We start from the raw sequence: 24335 nt of genomic DNA, 5'->3' as shown, positions 1-24335 counted from the left end.
AACATCCACCAAGCTGAAATCATGAAATGGCACTAATGTGCACTCCTCGATAGGCCACATTATTTAAAAACTTGATTTTAAATCATGTGACTTTAAACTACCTTCAAACATTGTTTGCATTTGAGTTTGGATCATGTTGACTTACACTGGCCAGAAAAACGTACCAGCCTTTACTCCCTGTTTCACTGCTGTTATCCAGATCTAGAAATGGAAGAAAAAACAGGTATCAAACCAAACGTGTTGTTCTGAGTCTTTTTGGTAAAAATCCATTTATTCATATCAAACTAAACAATTTCTAGGGATATAAGAGACTATTGTTCTGTGTGTTGGTTCATTTTCACATGTTTTGGCAAAACTGCGACAAGACTGGATGTTCCATCTATGATGGCCTCATTTACCGTCACAGCTCTGTCAGTAGAGTATAGAATCAGCCAGAAGAAATAAAGTTCAGTGAAAACTGAAAATTGGCTCCAGCTGTTGGGTTAATAGCTGACAGATGTGTTAGAGATGTCCTCTTTGTTTTCATGTAGCTTGCAAAAGATCTAAAAAAAAACATTATGCAGATGATCTTCTTACAGTTTTAGAACACTTGTGCCCCTTAGATACTACTTATAATTTTCTCATTTCTTGCAATACAAATTAGTTCAGAAATTAAGTTCTGTGTAATAGAATGAATGACCCAGGGAAAAAAAAAAAGTATTAAACTGCAATTTACTACTCTGTCAGATTTTTAAGTACCAGATTTTAGTACAGTTTCAAGATGTACTGTACGGAGAAACTCTTTGTATGCATTGTGTGGAAGAATGGGCCAAAACCACATCTGAACAAACATCAAACATCAATCTTGAAGGTTTCATGGGCCTCTTTTATGAACTCTAAACTTTTTATTGATTCAAGTCAGGTGATTGGCTGGGCAATTCTAACAGCTTTACTTTTATTATTGTCTCACTGAAATGTCCACCTCATTTCATCTTTGTCATCCTGCTAGATGGCAGCAGATTTTGATCAATTCATCCTTTAATTATAAGTTTTTCCCAGTACTGCACCATGATGTTTTGAGGTGATGTGTAGTGCCATTTGAAAAAACTCACAGGTTGTCCTCCCCACCATCGATGCTGCTTTTCCTTCCCACGAATGTTAAAATTGGCCTCAAAGCCAGGGTCATGCATCGAAGTTACCCACAATTCCATGACTCAGGATAAAGACCTAATGCAAAGAAAAAAAAAAATCATAAGAAATAGGTTCACATCACATGGTTTAGCAGGCAACAGAAATATTATCATGTAGAGTGGTGCTTTCTAAGTTCTAATATGAACACCACTTTTTGTAGAATTTGAATCCTACAAAAAAGTCTTAAAAAACTTGTAAAATGTAACAAAGAACACATTTATTACATACTGTTGTAATTGTATACAAATTTGGGTAGGTTTTGGTGGGGTACACAGGTCTCATGTATGGTGCGTGAGTTCCACATGATCCTATAACAGAAATGTCAATCATTAGGCATTCGTTTAGTACAATAAATTGTTAATTTAGCACAGGTGGAATACATGAACTTATTGTTTGAACAAGATTGTGCCCTAAATTGAGTTTTCCTGTAGTAAATTTAGGGTTTTAGACAAATCACAGAAAAAGGTTTGTTGTAGACTGTTGGCTAGTGTTTAGGGTGTTAAATCAGCATTTTATTACTTGAGATTATTTATCGAAATTACAACTTGCTGTCAATTCCAAACACACAAAAATATTGAAGAAGCACCATAATGTCCACAACTGCTTGACTTTTTATAAATAAACTACATTATCACACAACTCCCTAAATAAAGTTAGATAGTATAACTATCCACATACCGTACATACCGTCTCAGCAAATTCTGTTATGTACAACTAATTGGTATTTATTTTTGATGAATATATATATTGTGTAATACATTTTATATTTTCTCAACGGACTGACAGCTTAGTATTTCTTCAGTTTGTTGATTTTGTTTATGTTATGTTTGTTGACAAAACATAAGTCTTACTAAGTTTCTCAACATTGGGGATCACCATGCTTCCTCTTTTCATGTAAGATGCCTACAAAGCCATCAACAGACAACATGATGATAGGCAGCCGAACAAACCTAGATACACAGAAATAAACATTAATTCTTCAGTTACAAACAAAATTAAAAATGTATATTTTTGCTTATATTTGTCCTAATCAATAGTTGACAGATAAGTCTTTCATTTGCTCTTTTTATAACAACCTTTGACTATTAATATGATTAGGTTCTAAAAACACATTAACATTAATTGTGTTAATCAGCCAGTCCTCCCAATAAGGTTTTTTGGTCAAACAGAACCCCAGTATCTATCTTAACTCTTTTTAATAGTGTTTGCCATTATTCAGCACTTCACAGCATTAAATACATAAACATTTCCTTGTCTTTTAGTATGTAAAGTACAGCTGTGACCTAAGATATAAGTGTAGTGGACTTGGTGTTGAATATAAAAGTTTAGTGATGTTTGTTACTGAAATCACAATTGTCTCTCACCCGGCTGGACACTCGTGGTTTTTAATCTCTTCACACTCTTCCTGCAACCAGGAATGTCCCTAATACATGGAGGAAGTCATACAACATGAGGTGACAGGACACATTTCTTCATATACACAAACATGCCAGACCCCACTCTTATGATTGTAGTAGTCTGGGTAAAAAGCTCTTAAGAACTTGACTGGAAGTTATTAACCATCTTCCCCATATGGATTATACACACTCAATCAAATCAAAATCAATCAAATATAACAAACACAAATCAAAAATAACAGTAATGGGTGATAGCCACTTAAATCAAAACATTCTAAAACTTCTACATTAAATTATTTCTGATAAACATTATACTAATTACATTAAAAACTGCAAATACTTTTATTTTTCCAGTTTGCAGAAACACTCAAAGCATACCTTTGCAGAGAGACCTGTAGTTGGTGCAACAGTCTCCTTTAGCCATGCAGTCCTCTGAGCAGTGACAGGCATGCTGTTCATTGAGAGTTTCACCACAGCGGTCTTTACTGCACTCAAAGCCCCCAGCTAAGGAAACAAAACAACAATAACAACAACAACAAAACACACACACACACACACTTCTTAAACATAAAACCTAAGCCATGTGAAATTAAAATGAAACTGTTACAGAGCCTGGTACAAGTATTACTTCCTCAGCCTCAGACATTTTTATATATATCCCAATTAAAAAGGAAAAACCTTACCTGTTTTCAGGCAGTGTTCATCAAAGTCGGGGCAACAGGTACTGTATGTTTTACACAGGTTGTCACAGCGACAGTTTGGGGGTTCGCTTTCCACTAGTTCAAAGCATCTGTTTTTGCAGGAACCTGACAGGCTGTTAAATGGATAGTCAGAAAGAACTTCGAGGACCGAATCAAGTTTAAGGAAGAGGGAAGAGACATAGAACATAAAAAGATTTGAGATTAGAGATTTTAAATCTAACAACACACATCACCAAAAAGGCTAACTTTATAAAATGTTGGTGCAAACATTCATAAGTGCTCTGCTCTGAAGCTGAAGACATAAGGGAGCTAAAATCTTAATATTGGCTTAGGTTAGAGCAAAGCCAATATTTCAAACACAAGCTAAAGGGGCAACAAAAAGTGGTCTCAACCTGTGGAATGTTGCTCCACTCCACTTCAATGATGATTTCTCAAGGAGTAATTAATACGATTTTAAAATTCTATCCAATGTTTGATAGGGATCCAGTGCTCCACTCCACTTCAATGAGAGAACTACGATTTTAAAATCTATCCGATGTTTGCTAATATGATCATACTTCCTAGTTCTAGTAAGGACTCTAGCTGCTGCGTTTTGGACAAGCTGAAGTTTGTTTATCAAGCATGCAGAACAACCACCCAATAAAGCATTACAATAATCTAACCTCGAGGTCATAAACACATGAATTAATATTTCTGCATTAGAGGTTGAAAGCATAGTTCGTAATTTAGATATATTTTTAAGATGGAAAAACGTTTTAGAGATGCTGGAAACATGGTTTTTGAAGGAAAGATTGCTGTCAAACAGCACACCTAGGTTCCTAACTGATGATGAAGAATTTAAGAGAGCAGCCAATGCATCATCCGATGATAGAAGCAGGTCATTAGAAACTCTAATGTGAGCAGTCTCAGTACTATGGTACGGTCTAAAACCTGATTGGAAATCCTTGCAGATACCATTTTTTTCTAAAAAGGAATACAGTTGTGAGGATACTACCTTTTCTAGTATCTTTGACAGAAAAGGAAGATTAGAGATTGGTCTGTAATTTACTAAGTCTTTGGGATCAAGATGTGGTTTCTTAATAAAAGGCTTAACTACAGCCAGTTTGAATGTTTTGGGAACATATCCAATGACAATGATAAATTAATAATGGTCAAAATAGGATCTATGACATCTGGAAACTTCTTCTTCTTCTTCTTTCCTCCGCTTATCCGGGGCCGTGTCGCATGGGGCAACAGTCTAAGCAGGGACGCCCAGACTCCCCTCTCCCCAGACACTTCCTCCAGCTCTTCCGGGGGAACACCGAGGCGCTCCCAGGCCAGCCGAGAGACATAGTCCCTCCAGCGTGTCCTAGGTCTTCCCCGGGGCCTCCTCCCCGGTGGGACATGCCCGAACACCTCCCTTGGGAGGCGTCCGAGAGGCATCCGGAACAGATGCCCGAGCCACCTCAGCTGGCCTCTCTGGATGATGTGGAGGAGCAGCGGGTCTACCTCCGAGCTCCTCCCGAAAGTGACTGGAACTCCTCCCTATCTCTAAGGGAGCTCCAGCCACCCCTACGGAGGAACCTATTTGGCCGCTTGTATCCGGGATCTGTCCTTTCTCGGTCATGACCCAAAGCTCATGACCATAGGTGAGAGTAGGAACGAAGATCGACCGGTAAATCGAGAGCTTCGCCTTGCGGCTCAGCTCCTTCTTCACCATGACAGACCAGTACAGCGACCGCATTACTGCAGAAGCTGTCGATCTCTCGTTCCATCTTTCCCTCACTCGTGAACAAGACCCCAAGATACTTAAACTCCTCCACCTGAGGCAGGAACTCCCCACCAACCTGAAGGGGCAAGCCACCCTTGTCCGACTGAGAACCATGGCCTCAGACTTAGAGGTGCTGATTCTCATCCCAGCCGCTTCACACTCAGCTGCAAACCGCCCCAGCGCACACTGTAGGTCTTGGCCAGATGCAGCCAACAGAACAACATCATCAGCAAAAAGCAGAGAAGCTATTCTGTGGTCACCAAACCAGACCCCCTCCGGCCCCCGGCTGCGCCTAGAAATCCTGTCCATAAAAATAATGAACAGGACCGGTGACAAAGGGCAGCCCTGTCGGAGTCCAACATGCACTGGGAACAAGTCTGACTTAATGCCGGCAATGCGTAACCAAGCTCCTGCTCTGATCATACAGGATCGGACAGCCCATAGCAAAGGGCCCTTACCCCATATTCCCAGAGCACCCCCACAGGACACTACGAGGAACCCGGTCGAATGCCTTCTCCAAATCCACAAAACACATGTGGACTGGTTGGGCAAACTCCCAGGAACCCTCCAGCATCCTGAAGAGGGTATAGAGCTGGTCTAGTGTTCCATGTCCAGGGCGAAACCAGCATTGTTCCTCTTAAAGCTGAGGTTCAACTATCGGACGGATTCTCCTCTCCAGTACCCTGGCATAGACTTTCCCAGGGAGGCTGAGAAGTGTGATCCCCCTATAGTTGGAGCACACCCTCCGGTCCCCTTCTTAAAAAGAGGAACCACCACCCCGGTCTGCCAGTCCAGAGGCACTGTCCCCCGCGTCCACGCGATGCTGCAGAGGCGTGTCAACCAAGACAGCCCTACAACATCCAGAGGAACCTGAGGTACTCCGGGCGGATCTCATCCACACCTGGTGCCTTGCCACCGAGGAGCTTCTCAACAACCTCAGTAACCTCAGCCAGGGTGATGGTCGAGTCCCCCCCCAGGTCCCCGGCCTCTGCTCCCTCAGTGGAAGACGAGTTGGCGGGATTGAGGAGGTCCTCAAAGTATTCCTTCCACCGCCCGACAATATCCCCAGTCGAGGTTAGCAGGTTCCCACCAGCACTGTATATGGTGTTGGCAGGGCACTGCTTCCCTTTTCTGAGGCATCTGACGGTTTGCCAGAACCTCTTTGAGGCCGTCCGATAGTCATTTTCCATGGCCTTCCTGAACTCCTCCCAGACCCGAGTTTTTGAGCTGCACAACCACCCGGCCAGCGGTCCGCTTGGCCCACCGGTACCTGTCAGCTGCCTCAGGAGTCCCATGAGCCAACCAGGCCCGATAGGATCTATGACATCTGGAAGCAAATCTTTTAATAGTTTAGATGGAATAGGGTCTAAAATACATGTTGCTGGTTTAGTATGTTGCTAAGTTTGTATAAGTCTTCTTCTCCTATAATAGAGAATGAGTGTAATTTTTTTCTCAGGGGATCTAAAGCTCACTATCTGATGTGAAACTGTAGTTGATGGCTGCATAGTTACAATTTTATCTCTGATGGTATCAATCTTAGAAGTAAAGAAATTCATGAAGTCATTACTTCTATACTCTTGGGAATGTTAGCACCTGTTAACGTTTAATTATTTGTTAATTTAGTTACAGTATTGAATAAATACCGGGGGTTGTGTTTGTTTTCTTCTAAAAGAGATGAAAAGATCTTGCAATTTTTAATTTTTAATGCTTTTCTGTATGACAGGATACTCTCCCGCCAGGCAATATGAAATACTTCTAATTTACTTTTTCTCCACCTGCGCTCCATTTTCTGGGCTGCTCTTTTTAGGGTGTGTGTGTTTTCATTATACCATGGAGTCAGATTGTTTTCATCTTTTTTAAGTGCATCCCAAACATGCTCAAAGGATGACATGTCCTGTGAGTATGCTGGCCATGCAAGAACTGGGATGTTTTCAGCTTCATGAAATTGTGTACAGATCTTACAGCATAGGGCTGTGCAATATCATGCTGCAACATGAGGTGATGGGCCTCAGGATCTCATCGAGTTATCTTTGAGAATTCAAAATGCCATGAATAAAATGCCCCGGTGTTCACTGTTCATAACATACGCCTACTTATACTATAACCCCACCACCACATAGGATGGCTTCTGACATTGAGCAAACATTTTTGGTTAAGGCAACAGATTGTTGCAGCAACTGTCCAGATGGCTGTTCTTAGACAATCTTGAGAAGATGGTGGATGTGGAGGTCCAGGTCCTACATGCGACAACAGTGACCATACTTAATATGAATGAATTTCAGAAGTCTGTTTTACAAATTATATCCTATGAAAATGCCTGAACTACCCCATAAGTATTGTACTCTACAAAGAACATTTCACAATTAACTGTTTTGTCAGCTTGGCTCATTAAAAAAAAAAAAAAAAAAAAAAAAAAAAGTTTTAAATAGAGGCAGTTATAATTCAGTTTGCTTTGCAATTCTGTCTGTTTGGTGCTGGCTGCGCATTATGAGTGTGATTTTTTTTTCTATTCTTCTTCTTATTGTTATTATTATTATTATTATTAATAAAGAAATGTGTCTTTGACTGAGGGAAAATAACTAAGTAAACTGAGATAATAGACTCAAATTTACAGGGGCTTTGCTGGAGACAGAGAATAAAACCATCCATTATCCATTATTAAGTCCATGATCTCACAAGTCAGTGATCTGAGCAGCCATATGAGTGACAAACAACAAAATGTTATTTCTTTATAAATTATATAACAACAACATGGAAAACAGACAAAACAGAAAACAGAAGAAGAGTTATTTGAGAAAAGGGAATACTGACATAATAGGCGCGGACCTATAACGGAACTAATATCATAACATAATTTCCTATTTTTGTGAAAAGGCCTATTGGCCTCATGTATAAAAACAGACCATATAAGCAGTACTGTCAAGAAAAATACACATAAAAATGAACTCAAATCAAATAATGTAAACTGTAAAATAGCCTGAAGGTAAGTACAGCTATTATATGCGCTCATACACATCATCATTATTGTACATTCATAAATTTGAAGTCCTTTAAAAAAATTCTATTTTTTTATTGTCTGAAACATATTAACCAGAAAGTGTGTAATCGATCATCTAGATAAAAGCAAGGTTTAAAGCAGTTATGCCTAAATTTTTTCATTATATTCAACAGATTGCTCAAGATGAAATGTATGAATGTTTTGAATATGTAATCAAAAGAAAGTAATTTGGAGTTCCCCATGAAAAAATAAATAAAATAAAAATAAATAAATAAATAAATAAATTATTATATATGAAGAGATATATATATGAAGAGATTATTTGCAAAAATTAAGTTAAACTGCATTTGAGTTATTTTGGATTACGTAGTTCATTCTTGATCTGTGTATCCAATATGGCAGACCACTTATGAACAGCAGCCCACAGAAAAAAGGCCGCTAACGCAGATACCTTAGGTAGTAGTTCTAGCAACTCCGAACAACACTCCATATTGTATTACGCCTAGATGCGTGATCCCCTCAATGTATAATAAAACAGATATTCTAGATAATAGTATTATACCACTGAAAACTATTTTTAAAATGTATGTCCTTATACGTTTTAATTAGCATACTGAATGCACATTTAGTATTAAACCCATACCCAAGTTGTAAATTGCCCTGCAACCACTTTCATGTTTGTTATTGATTGCACACGGCGTAAATGTAATAATAATTCATACATTGAGCACACATATTCTTGCATAAACACATTCTGGTATAACAATATAAAAACCCACATGCAGTGAAAGACTCATCCGATGATCCTGCCTTGCCGGACCGTCTGACCACATACGCCTCACACTCAGGGCACCGCGAAAAAAGATATAATACGGAGAATACCTGCATACGGACACACCGTGAGAGAAGACACATATCGCAGAATACATGGTAAAAGATAAAGCAAATTCACCTCATTTAACTTTTGACTGAAATGTAAAATGCGCACCACTTCACATATTCCAACACAGGACGTTCGAGAAAATGCAATAGCATGCCTATTAGACTTAACTTTTACGTCTGCGACCAAGAGGAACGATTTTCAAACAGTCGAATATAAATATTTGCAGCTGCCACTAAAAATACCTTTATAGCCGTGTTCTGGTACTAATTAAACAAACAAGAAAAAGTTATAGTTATATTAATTATATCTATAAAAATGCATAAAAAGTCTTTGTAAGAAGTTTATTCACAGAATAACGTAAGCGTTACCGATTACCAAAACCATCTTGCCTTACCCATTTCAGTTGCAGCATGGTTGATGTGTCTGGTCCCCGACTCTCTGCTACACTGAGTACTCAAATTACGGCACTATATTCCCTTGTACTTTACCCTCACACCAGGAAACATGAACTACGTCACATCTGGCAAACCAGTGACGAAATTCACTGGCAGACCATTCCTTTTATTAACAGTACCAAAACACTTATCAGGCATTCATTTTACTTGCACAGCGCGCACACACATAAAATAATAACGAATGCTTTATTTTAACAGTAAGATTCCTTTATTGGATTTCAAACTGTAGCGGTACAAGCGGTATTCCGTTCGGATTTCTATTTAACATTTTGTTGGGGACAAAATTGGTAAAACCTCAATTTTACACCTGCTGTGTTGTAGTTTAGTCAGGAAATGTTCTGAACATGTAAAAATAAAAACAACATTTAATGAAACTAAGGGTCTAGGACCCCAAGCAATAATAAAGTAGAACAACAAAATAGGTGGATGTCAATGAATGGTGTGTACGTCTGAGTTATCTATACTACTTGCATGTTTTAACAAACATTGGGAAACTACAGAAGAAACCAAAAAGTGATTATTTTTGTACAGACCACAAATACAGGAAACTTAATCACAATGAAAGGGCAGTAATAACATTTGGAAAATTGTTCAGTATTAGATTTTGGTGTTTGTTCTGAAAGAAAGAGTACATTTAAAATGAAAATGGTAACAACCTTCCATTGACTTCTATATTAGGTTTCTGGTAGATAGGTTGCCCAGTATCACAAGCATACATCTGCGCATTTTGAGAAATGACCAATAAAATTACCTAATCATCCAAATTGAGTATTTGTTTGTAAAACCTTTTTATGGTAACAAACTGATTAAAAAAAGCTCAACATTTCCTTACTTACAATATATATGCAAACGAAAACATAATTGAAAAATTTCTACAATAGAGACAACAAACGCAAAAAGGTGCATGCATGTAAAAATTATTTATGGCTCAAATTTGTACTTGTTTCAGAGGAACAGTGATGATGTGTTTAAAAAAATTACCATATATATTTAAACTGACCATTCAAAATTTAAAGATGCAAATGAAGCACCTTATTAAAAGACTGATCAAGCCTAATTGACCATAAAGCCCATAACGTGAAATGTTTAGTACTTACATACTTAAAGTACTTAAATGAGTATGAGTATCAGTGTGTTTGAGGTTACAGAGGCCACAAACCAGGAAGCTTTACATGTAGTAAAATGATTCTGAAGAACAACCTTTTCTTGTGTTCTGTACAAACTCTTTAATCAATTATTTAAATGCAAAAAAATTCAAATTAACTCATCTAAACACTGTTGTATGCCATCACAATATCTTTACAGCACTGAATAATTTGTAAAACAAACAGGAAAAAAAAACATCAGAAATTCTTAAAACAATGTAAATTTTAATATGTTCAGACCATCATCAGTCAGAAAGAGATGGAGAACGAATGGAGCGGCCACTGGCAGGGCTGTTACTAAAGGCGTGAGAGTCTCTGTCTTTATCTTTGTCTTTGCTCTCGTGCTTGTGTTTGTGTTTATGTTTGTGCTTGTGCTTCTTCTTCTTCTTCTTGTGCTCATGATGATGATGATGGTGGTGGTGGTGATCTCCATGTTTAGATGATGTGCTCTCTTTGCTCAGTGTGGGCATAGGTGTTCCTGGCATGGACAAAATGGCTTGTTCCACTGAAGATGGTTCTTTACCTGTAAAAATGAGAGAGAAAAATGGAATCAATGTCTTAGAATCTATCAATATCGAGATAATCAGAAACGCATAGCTGAATGAATCTGTCTTATTTTCTTTTTTTATTCTCTTTTTGCTATATAATGATAGTGTATGTGTACGAATAGTGCAGTATTTGTGTCATACCTGGAGTTGAGGGTCTCTCCAACATGTTCAGGTGGTGGTAGATGAAGGCCTGGCTGTCATGAACTGTGTCCATATCAATGTCCTCCTCTTCCTGAGTGGGAAACTGACAGAAATATAATGTACAGTAATGTTTTTTTAATAATAAGTTATAATTTCTCCAACTGGTGAAGATTATATAACTACACAGTGAATTGTAGTCTTTAGAACATTTGACAACAAATACATAGTATGAACCTAATTATAATCACTTGATTCAACATGTTTGTATTTAACAGAACATTTATGTGTATTGATGAATAAAAAAAAATGTGTAGTTGTATTTTTGTAAAATTGCTTACTTTGCTTTTAGCTTTAGCACTGGGCTCCTCTTGCATAATTTGTCCGGGTTCAGGGGATGAACCTAAGGCAGTCTCTGCCTTCCTCTTTAAACCTTGTGAGGCCATGATCACAGCACTCAATGCTGGCTCCATGACAACATGCTCCTCCTCCAGCTGAGAATGATTAAAAAGGAAAAAAAAGGTTTTTATTAGTGTTTGCAGGGAAAGTATTGAGTTAATCTTTAAGCATTATTTTTTTTTATTTTAACTAGATAACACTATGAATTAAATTTAATATATCTGCATTTAACCATGATTGGCCATGCTTGGGCAGCATAGTGTCTATTGCTATGTCCAAAACCTTTAGCCTTGCTGCCAATTCTGTCCAGTCATTCAGTGACTATCTGCAAGACAGCATTTTTGGACAACAAATCCAGCCTTAACAATAGTATAGTATAGTATAGGTATAGTTGTAGCAATAGCCAGAAATACATTTTCGATAGTTTTATGCAAAAATGTACTTAGATATTAAGTACAAATCATGTTGGATATTAAGTACAAATCAAGATATTTGGTAAATTTCCTACTGTAAACATATCAAAACATATTTTTGATTACTACTATGCACTTCATTTAGACAAATTTAAAGGTGATTTTCTCAATATACATATGCCGGTCAAATATCATCCTATCCTAACACAACATACATCAATGGAAAGCTTATTTATTCAGCTTTCAGATGTGTAAATCTTCAATAGGTTTATATATATATATATAGCATCCTATTTTTGGTCTTCTCTGTCTTCCATTCAAGCACTTTTATGACCTTCAGTAAATGTAGGTTTACATAAATCTTTATATTAATCAGTGAATGTGTTTGCACTCAACTTTATGCACCAATCATCTTACTTTTAATTTTAGGCAACAATAAAATAAAAAATAAAATAAAGTGCAACAGGACTTAAGGAACTTAAGTGGAAAGTTTACAGTGCTGGTAAAGGCCATGGTTGTAGTCACCTCTGGGCCTCCAGGGCCCTGCTCAGGTTTGATGGTGGGGTTGAGAACGGCTTTCTTCTCCTTCAGGTTAAGCACAAGACCCAACTCAGGTAATGGCAAACATGAGGGTCGAGTTAGTCCAAACAGAGTGTAATACAGATTCACTGCATCGCAACGCAATCGCCAGTCATGACAAGTACCTAAAACAGAAAGAAACAGATGTTAATTGCTACATGTGAATATATATATATATATATATATACACACACACACACACACACACACACACAATAAAAAGTTAACTTAGTAACTTCTCTCTCTGTGAAACGTGCTTCTCCAGAAACATACTACCAGCCAAAAACATTACAGAGAGAAAATGCTTTTATTTCTAATATCTAAAACAAGCCTTGGTGATAAAAAAAAATGGACTAAATTGGATAAAAAAACAACTGGATTTAAAGCAAATTATGCACAGAACCTAATGCAACAGCACCATTTTCATACGTCATAAAAAAATAAATAAATAAATACAAACTACAAGAACTACAAGTTGGAGAAAATGCTTTGTTCTTGAATCGCATATACGACAACTGACTTTCATCACAGCTGGCAATGGCTTAGCATTTGTACTGCCAAGAGTGATTGCAAACACAGAATGAATTGTGAAGTGTTTTATTACAATAAATCTTTTTACAATGGGAAGACAACAAGACCTTCCTGTCAGAAAACAAAAACAAGAAAATGCTCACTGCAACTTCAGATCTTTAAGAGTCTTTTAAAACACTGCCAGTGCTTGCTAAAAAAAGCAGATAAGTCAATAATTAGAAACATGTTAAGTAATGACATTGAATTACTTTCTTTTGAGTTTAAGGCCAATAGTTTCTTACCAGTAGAGAAACAGAACTTAATTTAATTAGCTGCACATAAAAGGTATTCTACTTTTCTAAGGAGTTCTGGGAAAACTGTGGATAAACCTGGGGAATTGCATAACATTAGTCAAGTATAATATATATATATATATATATATATATATATACATATATATATTTGGCCTTGTTAACTTTGGTAAATTGAGGAATTAAGTCCATACAAGCGCCACAACAACTTACAGAAAGAAAATGTAATGTGTGCATTCTACCTGAGTTCATCAGCTTCCATAGTTGGTCCACTAAAGCTTCATTACACAACAAGGAATCCGCTGCTTTGGTGAAAGGTGGATTCTTGGCAAGCATGCTGAGAATCTCATGCCTAAAGAGGACAGAATTTTCAAAATCTCTAATAAATCTAACAAAACAAACAGCAGTTAAATAGTATTGGATATCTGAAGATTCAACTCAAAATCCTTAAATATAACAGTTTAGTGAATCCATTACACCATATCCTATTTACACATTTTGTATTTAATTATTGTTTCCCTGCCAAATGTCAAATTCAAGCTTTAGGCAGATATGTACAGTTTGCATATGTACAGCTAAATATAACATTTATAATAATGGGTTCATTTAACGGTTTTAAGTTTAATATAAATTACTTATAATTGTGAAATTATTACAACATAAAAGTATATTTATAGTTTTAATTAATGCAAGGCAGGATTAATCTGTGCTCTGTTAATTTTTTTATTATTATTTATCATTATTGATCGACAGCACTATTAATAATAAAACATAGGGTGAGAAAAAATAAAACATTTTATAAGGGCTCCTAAGCATGTTTTTTTTCATGTACTGAAAACTCATTCAAACTAAACAGGTGCTATGGAATAAAGTGATATTTGTCATGAATTTATACAATAAGTTTTCATTATATATATAAAAAAAAAAATAGTTATACATACAAACAAATAATACATAGCTGAAGATGTAATGTTTGATATCACTACTGACCTTATGTAATGGACTGGATCATTCTGTACCAGATCCAAAAGCCACTGTAGTTCACTGGAACTCCTATCAACTGCCAATTAATAGAACGGACATTTTACAAGACGTTGACAACCTACAAAGCTCTTCTTCACTGACCAACCATTCACGCCATGAAAGCATGCTGGCAGAGATTAAATTAAGTTTGTTTATTTCATGTTCCACAGAAGTTTAAAATAGTATACAATATATTCAGTACTGCTTATTTTCTTTTAACCGTTCCCTTTACTGGAAAGCCTTGAACAAATGTGTCCAGTATCAGACGTTATCCCATTTTTTTCTATTTATAAATGTCATATGTGTCACTGTAATGTCACTGTAGTCTTCTATAAAAGAGGATAAAAACTGCTATTGTGTTTTTATTTACTTTTAAAAGTAGTTTTTATGTAAAGTATCATTTTTTTCTATTATAATTACTGGTTTTATTTTGAAATAATAACCATAATAAATATAGTTGCAATCAAGGGGTCACGCACAATAGAAGTAAACATTAGACCAACTGCAATGACAGAAATAAAAGACATTTTATGATGATTTCTGCTACTATGGTAAGTTGATTTGGTGTGAATAAGCACACACAAAGTTTGGCGTCAATATGTCAAAGCTATGCAGAGATATGACCTCCACCAAATTTGCTGACGCATTAAATGAAAATCATTTAGCATATTTATACAAAATCCATAACTTTGAGTTTGGCGAACAGGAAAATTCTGTCAATTATAGCATAATTGGTATCAATGTTCTTGGCATGATCCTTGGAATCTATAAACAGATCAACACAATGATTGATAGACTGTAATTACAATAAAGTAACGGAAACCAATAAAGAAACGGAAGTTATCAGCATTTAATCATGCTTGACCACAAGGTGACACTGCTCCAAAACTATCCGAGTACTGTCAGGGGCATGGTACCAAGACAAACCAAATTTTGTAATGATACACCAATCCATTAATACAATATGGCATTTTATGACTAAATTAAAATCGCCCACTTCAAGTGCATTATAGAATTTAAACCAGCATCATGTCATAAACACAGAGAAACGGTATGGTATTCACTGCAACCCATCAAAATAAAAGTTTGCTTTAGATATTGTGCCTTTATTTATTTTTTTTGTGTGAAATAATCAATATATCTTTCATTTTATTAGTAAATCCCCTAATAAAATGTGTTCAAAATTTCATTAATTAAAAGACATAAATTGGGTGAAACTTGTTTACTGTTTTTCATACTTTTATTACTTGTTGAAAAAAATTAGAAAATAAGTTTTATAAAAAAATACATTTTAAATAAGAACGGCATTGATTTTTGTACATTTTAACTTGTTTTTTAATTAGCATGATTTTGTGTAATCTTCTGAAAGCTAAAATGACTAATCGGACACTCTACGGTCTTGTAGACTTGACAGATGCATGTATTTTCTTTAATTAGTAGTAAATCTCCATCAGTCGTTTTCAAATAAAGTTACAGTTAACACAGAGAGCTGTAAATCACTGACAAGCTACACAATGCGTTGAGTTTCGCGGGTGATTCATTGGAGTAGTTTGTCAGTGATCTACGGCACTGTGTATTAACTGGTATTTGCATTTTAAACATGCTTGAGGTTTAAACATTGATAGAGTCGGCTTTTATACACGGTTTTCAATGTCGTCTAGGATATTTACCGCTGTATTGATGAACAAGGTGACAATGGGATCTTTTGTGTGGGAAGAACAGTTGCCATCTATAAAAGGCAAACTACTTGAAAGATACCAAACCAACTAAATGGGAATTTAGCAATTTAGTAATTTTGATAGAAAATAGAAAAATAGAAAAAGACAGACAGAGAGAAAATTAGTGGATAAAAGATGAAGTGTGTACCTCTGGTATAGTCTATTACAGCCTCCAGTGCTGCAATCCTCACATCCACAAAGTGGCCATACTGAGCATAGGACTTAAACAGGCTGGGATCACTAGGGATGTGGCCGTTCTTCTGTAGCATGCGGATGGCCCGTAAACAACTATAGCACAGAATAAGAATAAATAAATTTAAAAAAATAAAAAAACTTATAATAATAAACTAATTTTATTTGTTTGTTGATTTTTACATATTTTTAACACACTGATAAAGGCTTTTGACCTAAAACATTTATATTCTTGTTCTACTGGTGATATATGTAGAATAAAATGAAAAGAAAAAAGCATTTAATACCGTTACATCTCTACTAGAATTACTTTTAGTTAGATGAATGCACAACTTTAATTTTTTACTAATTAAAAGATAAATCAAACTAATGTTTTGTGCCTCCATTTGATAACCAAAAAAAATTAAATACATAACACAGAATTTCAGAGAGTTAGGGTCAAATGACAGTATACGCTCACACACACACACAGACACACATAGTCCTGGCTAAAAATATCATGAGATATTGTGAGACCCATCTAAATTTCCACAAATCGCATGCATGTAAAAGACAACACACCTGACAGTTATGGTGTTACGGTAGCTCGGCAGTAGTTTTTCCATGTTAAGAAACCGTGTGATCTCCTCCAAGATCAGGCGAACATCTGTGTTTAAGTTGTCCACTGTACGCACCTCATTATTAATGCTGATGGCAGGAGTCAATGAATTTGTCAGGGCATCAATCAGCTCAGCACGATAGTAATTATCAGAAAACTGCAGTAGAAAAAAAACAAAATTACAACAGTTCTATGATGTTACTTCTGGCAAGTAATATATGTAAATAAAGACATGAGCTTTCAGGTTTAGATCAATTGGGACATTTGTAGCATGTAGCCTTCTACCTTTTCTACAAACCAATTTTCTTTGCTCTATTACCTTGTTCTTCCAGGTTGTCATTGTATTTGATGAGGTCCAGTATAAAGTTGAGGACCTCTTTGGGACAAAGGTTCTGAACATCTCTGAGCAGAGCCATGGCCACAGGCATAGTCTACATGAAATGAATAGACAAGTCTACTTTAGTGTCATTCTAGCAACAAAGTTGTGGTGCCAAAGACTGACAGTAGTGTTCTGGCCTCTTCCTTGAAATAGAAGTAGGTGTCAGGTTTTTTGACAGCCTACTGTGTTGGCCTATCAAGCTGCAATATATCCAACGAATAAAGTGAAAAGTTTGCAGATGATGTAAGTTGGATCTTTGGTGGTGATGTTGTGGGCCTTGTTCAGACTTAATACCAAACGCCTAAAATGGCAGGAATTTGTTTCCAATAATCCAATAAGACTGCTATAAATGCTAAAGTAAAAAGAATAATTCTTATTCTTAATTACTTGTTACCCAGTAACTTGTAACTTTTTTGCAGTGCAATAAGTTACTTCAAGTTGAAAAAACAGGGATTTTTTTTTTTTTTTTTTTTTTTTACAGTGTGTGCGCTATTGACTAACAATAAATGTTATTTAATATTCAGGCACCAGAGCAGTGCTTATTGTGGGACCTCAATATGACACCAATACATGCCAGGCCAACACCTAGCATGTCTACTTTGGAGGAGCTTGCTTGTTTAACATATTTAATTTCTGACACAAATTACGAGTCCAGTCTTACACAGTTGTTCATAATACTTTTTGTTGAGGATTAAAAATAAACATCTTATAAATAACTATAACTAGGCTATAGTTAAAATGATCATATTTTACCTTTTGCAGGAAGTAGCTCTGAAAATTTATGAAGTTGTTGGTCTTGACAATATTTGGGCAGCTTTTGCAGCAGAACATGCGTGTAAAAAGAGACTTCATGGCTGGGGGTCCAGTCCAGGTGCTCATCATTGAATTAGCAATCTAACACAGGTCAACACAGTTAATGCCTCCCAAAAGGCAAGCAATCTAATTTCAAACAATTCATTTGAATATTAGAATCATGAAAAAAAATGGCATTCTGCAAAAGGATTCTGCAGCCTTCCTAAAACAGTTTTACTTAACATATAACTGCGTGAGAGGCAAAAAACTGGCCAAGGGAGGTCCACCATGTTGAATGGTTTGTAAGGTCTAAGTAGCCTGGTTTACAGCAGTCTACAACTGTTGATACCAAGGCTACAGCTGCTCTAGCGCTGCAAAAATGCCAGAGTTAGCAGCATGACGTCAACTGCAGAAGCTCTATAATATACTGATGAGGTGCTAAGAATTATTCTTATTTTTTTATTCTTATCGCAGTTGAAAATGGTTTTTTTTTTTCCACCCAGGATTCCTTGATGAATAGATCAAAATAATTTATTTAAAATTCTGAAAACAGTTAAACTTTTGATAAATTTACTGTATCTGATTGAAAGTATTAATTTCTTAAAAAAAAAAAAAAACTTTTAATAGGTAGTGTATGAGAAACATTACCATCTTACAAAATATGTGACATAATTACTTAAATTAACAGTATGTAAGGTAGCACGCTTTACCTTAGCCAGACAGAAGCAGGCCTGTATGGACTTTATAAAAACACTGGTCTTGTTCTAAAATATCAGTGAGAGCAAGTCGTGAGGCTGGTGTGGAAATATTTCCAGCGCTGAGATGGCCTCCTCCTGGGCCACCACATCCTCTCAAACCGCCAACTGGTACTGCCACATAAAATCAGCCTGTTCAAACTCCACTTTCCGTAGAATGGACATGTCCGGATCAATTGAATCCACAGCAGAGGAGAGTCGGCACTGTGACATTACAACATAAAGAATTCATTATAGGCACAACATTTGCCGTTCTAGCGATTAATAAATAGAACTGCATGCGTCTTGCAAAAGAAGATTGTAGCCAGAGCTACTTCTGTCTTAAGTTTATAGAAAATCACGCAGGCACTGGGCTACTCCCGTCTCTTGTTTATGCAAAACATTAATATGGTGTGTATGTTTAAAAGGAAGATATACTACTTATACAATTACACAAATACACAAAATATGCTGAAAGGCATTCTTTTCAGATGTTAATCAAATGTACTTGAATTTCTAGGTTTCACATTTAAAAGTCAAAAGATTCACTAATCTGTACGTGATAAATTTATAAAATATGAAAACAACTTACTCCATGGCTGACAAGTCCATGTCAACTTCCTCTCCATTCATCAGAGGGATTTTCTTCTTCTTGTTCCTGGCAGAGAAAGTATAGTTTATTTATATAGTTTAAGCCATGCCAGTTTCTGTGGGTATTTATGATAAGAAAAACGTATAGCACATCATATTAGGTTTAGTGCTGCAACAAATAATCAATAAAATTAATGCCCAAAACATGCAACTGCTTTAAACTTCAAGCTAATGCATAAGCATAATGTTTAACATGGCTCATCCTGTCAGACACATCGACAGATGTGTGTTTAATGTGTGACATGATTCTCAGTGCAAAACTTTCATTTTAGGTTATGTAATCTGTAAATGCTCATATTCATGCAAGTATTTATATATTCAAGAATTTACTGAATGAGCAGCAGCTCTTCAAACTAACTGAATATGGATGATGTTGGCATGCTTAATTGTAATACAGACAGTGGTAGGCTGATCGTCTCTGTCAGAGATTTATTAATAGTAGGGTTGCATGATATATCTTTACAGCATCAAAAGCAAAGCAAGATATGCAAATTTGCAATAGTAACACCCCTATACAGACCGTTTTCTTTTCTCACACAACTGACGCAAACAGCTGTAAAGAGATATCCGTTTAAAGAAATAAATCTAGAGCTACTGCAATTTGTCACCATGCACATCTGGTGCAGCGCAAATGCACATGAACTGCTGCACTTCTTTTAGGAAAAGGTAAAAAAAAATGAAGAAAAAAGGATGACCGTAAACAGCAATTTAATGACCCTTGCTGTCATAAACAACAAAACACAGAAAAATTACTTTTGTAGCTTTAACACAAATTTATTAGATGTAATTTACACAGTGAATACTATGCAGTGTTATTTTACATTGCCTTTAAAATACAACACAGTGTTTATTTCCAATGCTAAATTACTCTCCTACAAAAATTACTATCATTTTTTTTTTCCACATAGAACTAAATGTCATCTGGTCATTTTATATGGCAATACATATTGTAGAAAAACAAAATATCACAATGCAAGTTTCAATATCATGCAGACCTAATCTATGGAAATATTGTGGAGCACAATATTATGTTGTCAAATTCAAATAAAGGTTTAAAAATAAAATATATTGTCAGCCACTAAATTGCTTTAAAAAGAATTAGTGGATATGCATAAAACTAACAGTAGAATAATCATGGCTTTTAGTAAAATGGACAAGAACAGCTGTAACGCTCTTGCCCAACTGGTTAAGGAGAGCATTCCACAAACTCCATATTCCACACACAAGCAGATAGCCCGATCTTTCAGAATGCAAAGCTTAGTATATGGGGTTTAATAGAAGCATTCACGGATCTGTCATTCACAGATATTTCTATTGCAAATTTTTTTAAATCAAATTAAAACTGAATTCTAACAATTGATTGCGCTGTTATGTCAACTTGTAATGTTAGCTTGTCTGTCCTCATAAAAATACATTATCCACACCCACACACATACGCGTAAATAGTGCACACAGAAAATTTACGTTAATTTCTAGAAACTGAAACATGGAATTATATACTGGAACCCATCTCCTCGAAAGGGTTGGACTCTCCAATGCTCTCTTGTTTCCCACAGTGAGAGGTGGCGGGCTGGTATGGGCTTTGCTTATGGCCCCAGCTTAGCCACCATGTGTTGGGAGTTCACCCCAGTGAGCGAGAGGGCCGCCTCCTGTTATTTGTGCCCTCACGAGCCGAATGGCAGTAAAGAGTACCCAGCCTTTTTGGGGTCCCTGGGAGGGCTGCTGGAGAGATTTATATGCTCCCTTTCTAGAACAATAACAAATCTAGAGTCCTGTTATGTCTGGTTGGACATGTGACATTGATAAAAGCCTCTTAAGCTCTTATCCAATGAACAATTGTTAAAATCACTTATAGTTAACACTGGTGCATTAGCAGAAATAAGTTTCAGTCTTTGGATTACTTGTAATATCTGATGAATATGGAGGGCATAGTGATCCAGAGAGCAAAAGTATGAATACGGCCCCAATTTTTTCCTTAGCAGTTCCCAAAACAACATTTGAGTAAATAACCTACTTAAAGTTCAAAACTATCACTTTACAGGACCTACACACGAGAACTCCTAAAGTTACTTTAATACTTTAAGTCTTTATAAAGACCATCTCAAAATATTTTAAGACCTCTTAAAACATCACCACTTAAAGCTCTAATCAGCATCCTTTAATTTCAACTAAATAAACAGTAGTTTGCAAATAAATCTATGGAGTACAACCATGCAAATAGAACTCAAATAAGATTTAATAAGATTCATTACAAAATTCTTTAATTCACAAAAGAGCAACACTCATCTGTTCACAAGCACAACTCTGGTGGCACAACCAGGGATTAAAGCAAAAAAAATCCTGAGCCTGAACTTTTTCTAGAATTTTTAATACTTAAATTTGAGTGTTGATTATCCATTTAAAAATAAATAGTAATTCAATTCTAAGCCTAGGTCAAGTTGTTAGGCCTAGTAGTAACCTTATAGAAGAGCTCCTATGGTTTGAAGCATAAGCTGAGGTATATCTTCATTACCAAGAAACTATAACTGGAATGCATTTAATGAAAGAGCAACTTGTTCAGTGGATCACCCAAAAAAAAAAAAAAAAAAAAACAATGTTGATGCGATGCACAGAAAAGTCATATTTGTTTACCGTTACACCCCTACTATCACTATTATACTACTACAACTACTACAGGAACTACCAGTTGGAGTCATGAATATTAGGCAGGTGTCCCTACCTTCTGCTTTTTGGAGTGGCAGGGAATGTCATGTTTCAGACTGTTCTCCTCTATCTGTAATGTGTGGTTAAATGGCCCATCCAGTTCCTGCACTGTCACTTTAATAGGTCCTAACGAAAAAAAAACATGTATAAGTTTTCAGTATATACGTAATGTTTTTATGTACTTTCTGTAATCGATCCATACATTGTGGTCACTCACCACATATTTCTGTGTGCCAGATGATGTGTAGTCTGACTTCGGATCTCAGAAGTTCCAAAACATTTCTTTTCCTGTTGGAAGGCAAAACTTCCAAAAAATTTTACCACTCCACTCTGGTCTCTGAGGTTGAGTCAAAGGTAATATACTAAACAGGACTCTGACGGCAACAAAAATCTGCTTCATACAGAGTGCATTGCTAAGCAGGAGTCAGACTTTTCGCAGTCCACTCTTACACAACCACTTCAGGTGTAAAGCCTGATTTGCATCAACAGGAGCTTCGAGAAGATGATTCAATCATTAAGCAAAAGTCTCTAGGACCAGCGTTCACCACCACTGCTCTATAGATATATTTTTATGTCCCGTTAAGCCAAAGGTAGCCTTAGATTTGAGCTCATGTTCACAGAGACAGATGGCAGAAAGTGCATCTTGTTGATGTACTGCTCCTAATCTAACAAAAATAAGTATTTGTATTTTAATATTATTAACTTGTACCAACCAGAAACAAGTATACCACAAAACAAAGCAATAAAACAAAATCCACATGCATTTGAGAAGGATACCCATTGTTTTGATGAGGGGTCAATGTCCTTCCACAACCACGTTGGAAATGGATTTGAGGAATCCAGAGGTGGACACTAGCATCTGGCTCCACATGTGAGACTGATATTTCTGGGATGATGCTGTAACTGGCCAGACTCAAGAGCTTATTAAACACCTGATGAGAGATTTGACTGATATAATTACAGTTTACAATTAGCTACGTAAGGATAATAAAAATGTGGGTGGTCCATAAATTAGGTTTTGAGAGGAAATATACCACTTCCTTCCTGAAATGAGGAAGTTGTAGTTCATATACCTGCAACATGAACTCCATGCCTAATTCTGTTTCAATAAGCCTCATGACCAGATGAGCTTTACACTGGAACATTGTAATAATACTCCCAGGACAATGTGTGGGGATGTTTGATGGAAAAAAGTGCAGGTGGGGTGTTGGACTGAAAGAAAAACAGATTATATTCCTCTCCTGAACATCATCTTTTTTGTATAGTTTTTATAAATAAGCAGTGATAGAGGTAGGGTCTACTTGTCTTTTCTTTCCCTCCAGAGAAAGGTGGGCTGTAGCAGGACTCCACCCATCTTTTAGCTCATACATCTACAATCTTGTCCTAAATTCCTATTAGTTAAAAAAGAATAACAGACAAACTGTTCAGTATTAACAAAGTTGATGTTGGAGCATAAACCGGTCCACATGGCTACTTCTAACAGAAGAATTGGCTTTATTTTGTTGATCACATTACTCTATACCTCCTTAATCCAGTGATACTCATTGACTCAAAGGTTTCTTTAGATAGAGGCCATAAATATATCAGAAATTCCCTTCAAAACCCACTCATCAGACCTGTAATTCAAAATATACAGTATTATATTATTGGCTACAACAGCAGCTGGGTAAGGGAAAAATAAAAAAAAGAGACGTGGGTAATTTTCATAATTTGCTGAACAGGGCTGGATTATAGTATATATTTGAGGTCAGTGCGGGGTTGTTTGATACAAACTAAATTTGGTACTCACAAGGCAGTTTATATACACAAAGAGCACACTTTGGATGTGACTGCGCACTGCCTACTGGATAGCGTGAATGCAAAAGGCTAAAAGATGTGCAAATAAAACTATTTTTGTTGCAATTGACAAGTGACAATTCCTGACCTGCCAACCATATATTCTCACACTGGTAAGTTAAAGGTTGTGAAGAAAGCAATACCAGCTACATAGGGTTCAGAATAATTTGAATTAATGATTAAACATTTAAATTAATAATATGTATTTATAATACATTTACTACACCAATTGTTAATATAAAATTATGAAAAAATGTTGGAATGAACGATTTAATGTCTCACTCTGAATACTTGTTTAATTACTGGATAAAT

General features: G+C 36.2%; 2 pseudogenes; both read right to left on the bottom strand.

The window, feature by feature from the left end:
* Window positions 1-9408, bottom strand: part of LOC122360618 — a 55773-nt pseudogene extending 46365 nt beyond the window's left edge.
* A 1296-nt stretch (window positions 9409-10704) lies between these two features.
* The window catches only part of LOC122360819, an 18582-nt pseudogene continuing 4951 nt past the window's right edge, over window positions 10705-24335 (bottom strand).

The sequence above is a fragment of the Puntigrus tetrazona genome, chromosome 16 (assembly GCF_018831695.1).
Source record: "Puntigrus tetrazona isolate hp1 chromosome 16, ASM1883169v1, whole genome shotgun sequence".
Classification (NCBI taxonomy): Eukaryota; Metazoa; Chordata; class Actinopteri; order Cypriniformes; family Cyprinidae; genus Puntigrus; species Puntigrus tetrazona.
Note: the sequence above shows the minus strand (reverse complement) of the source record. Positions and strands in the feature narration are given on the sequence as shown.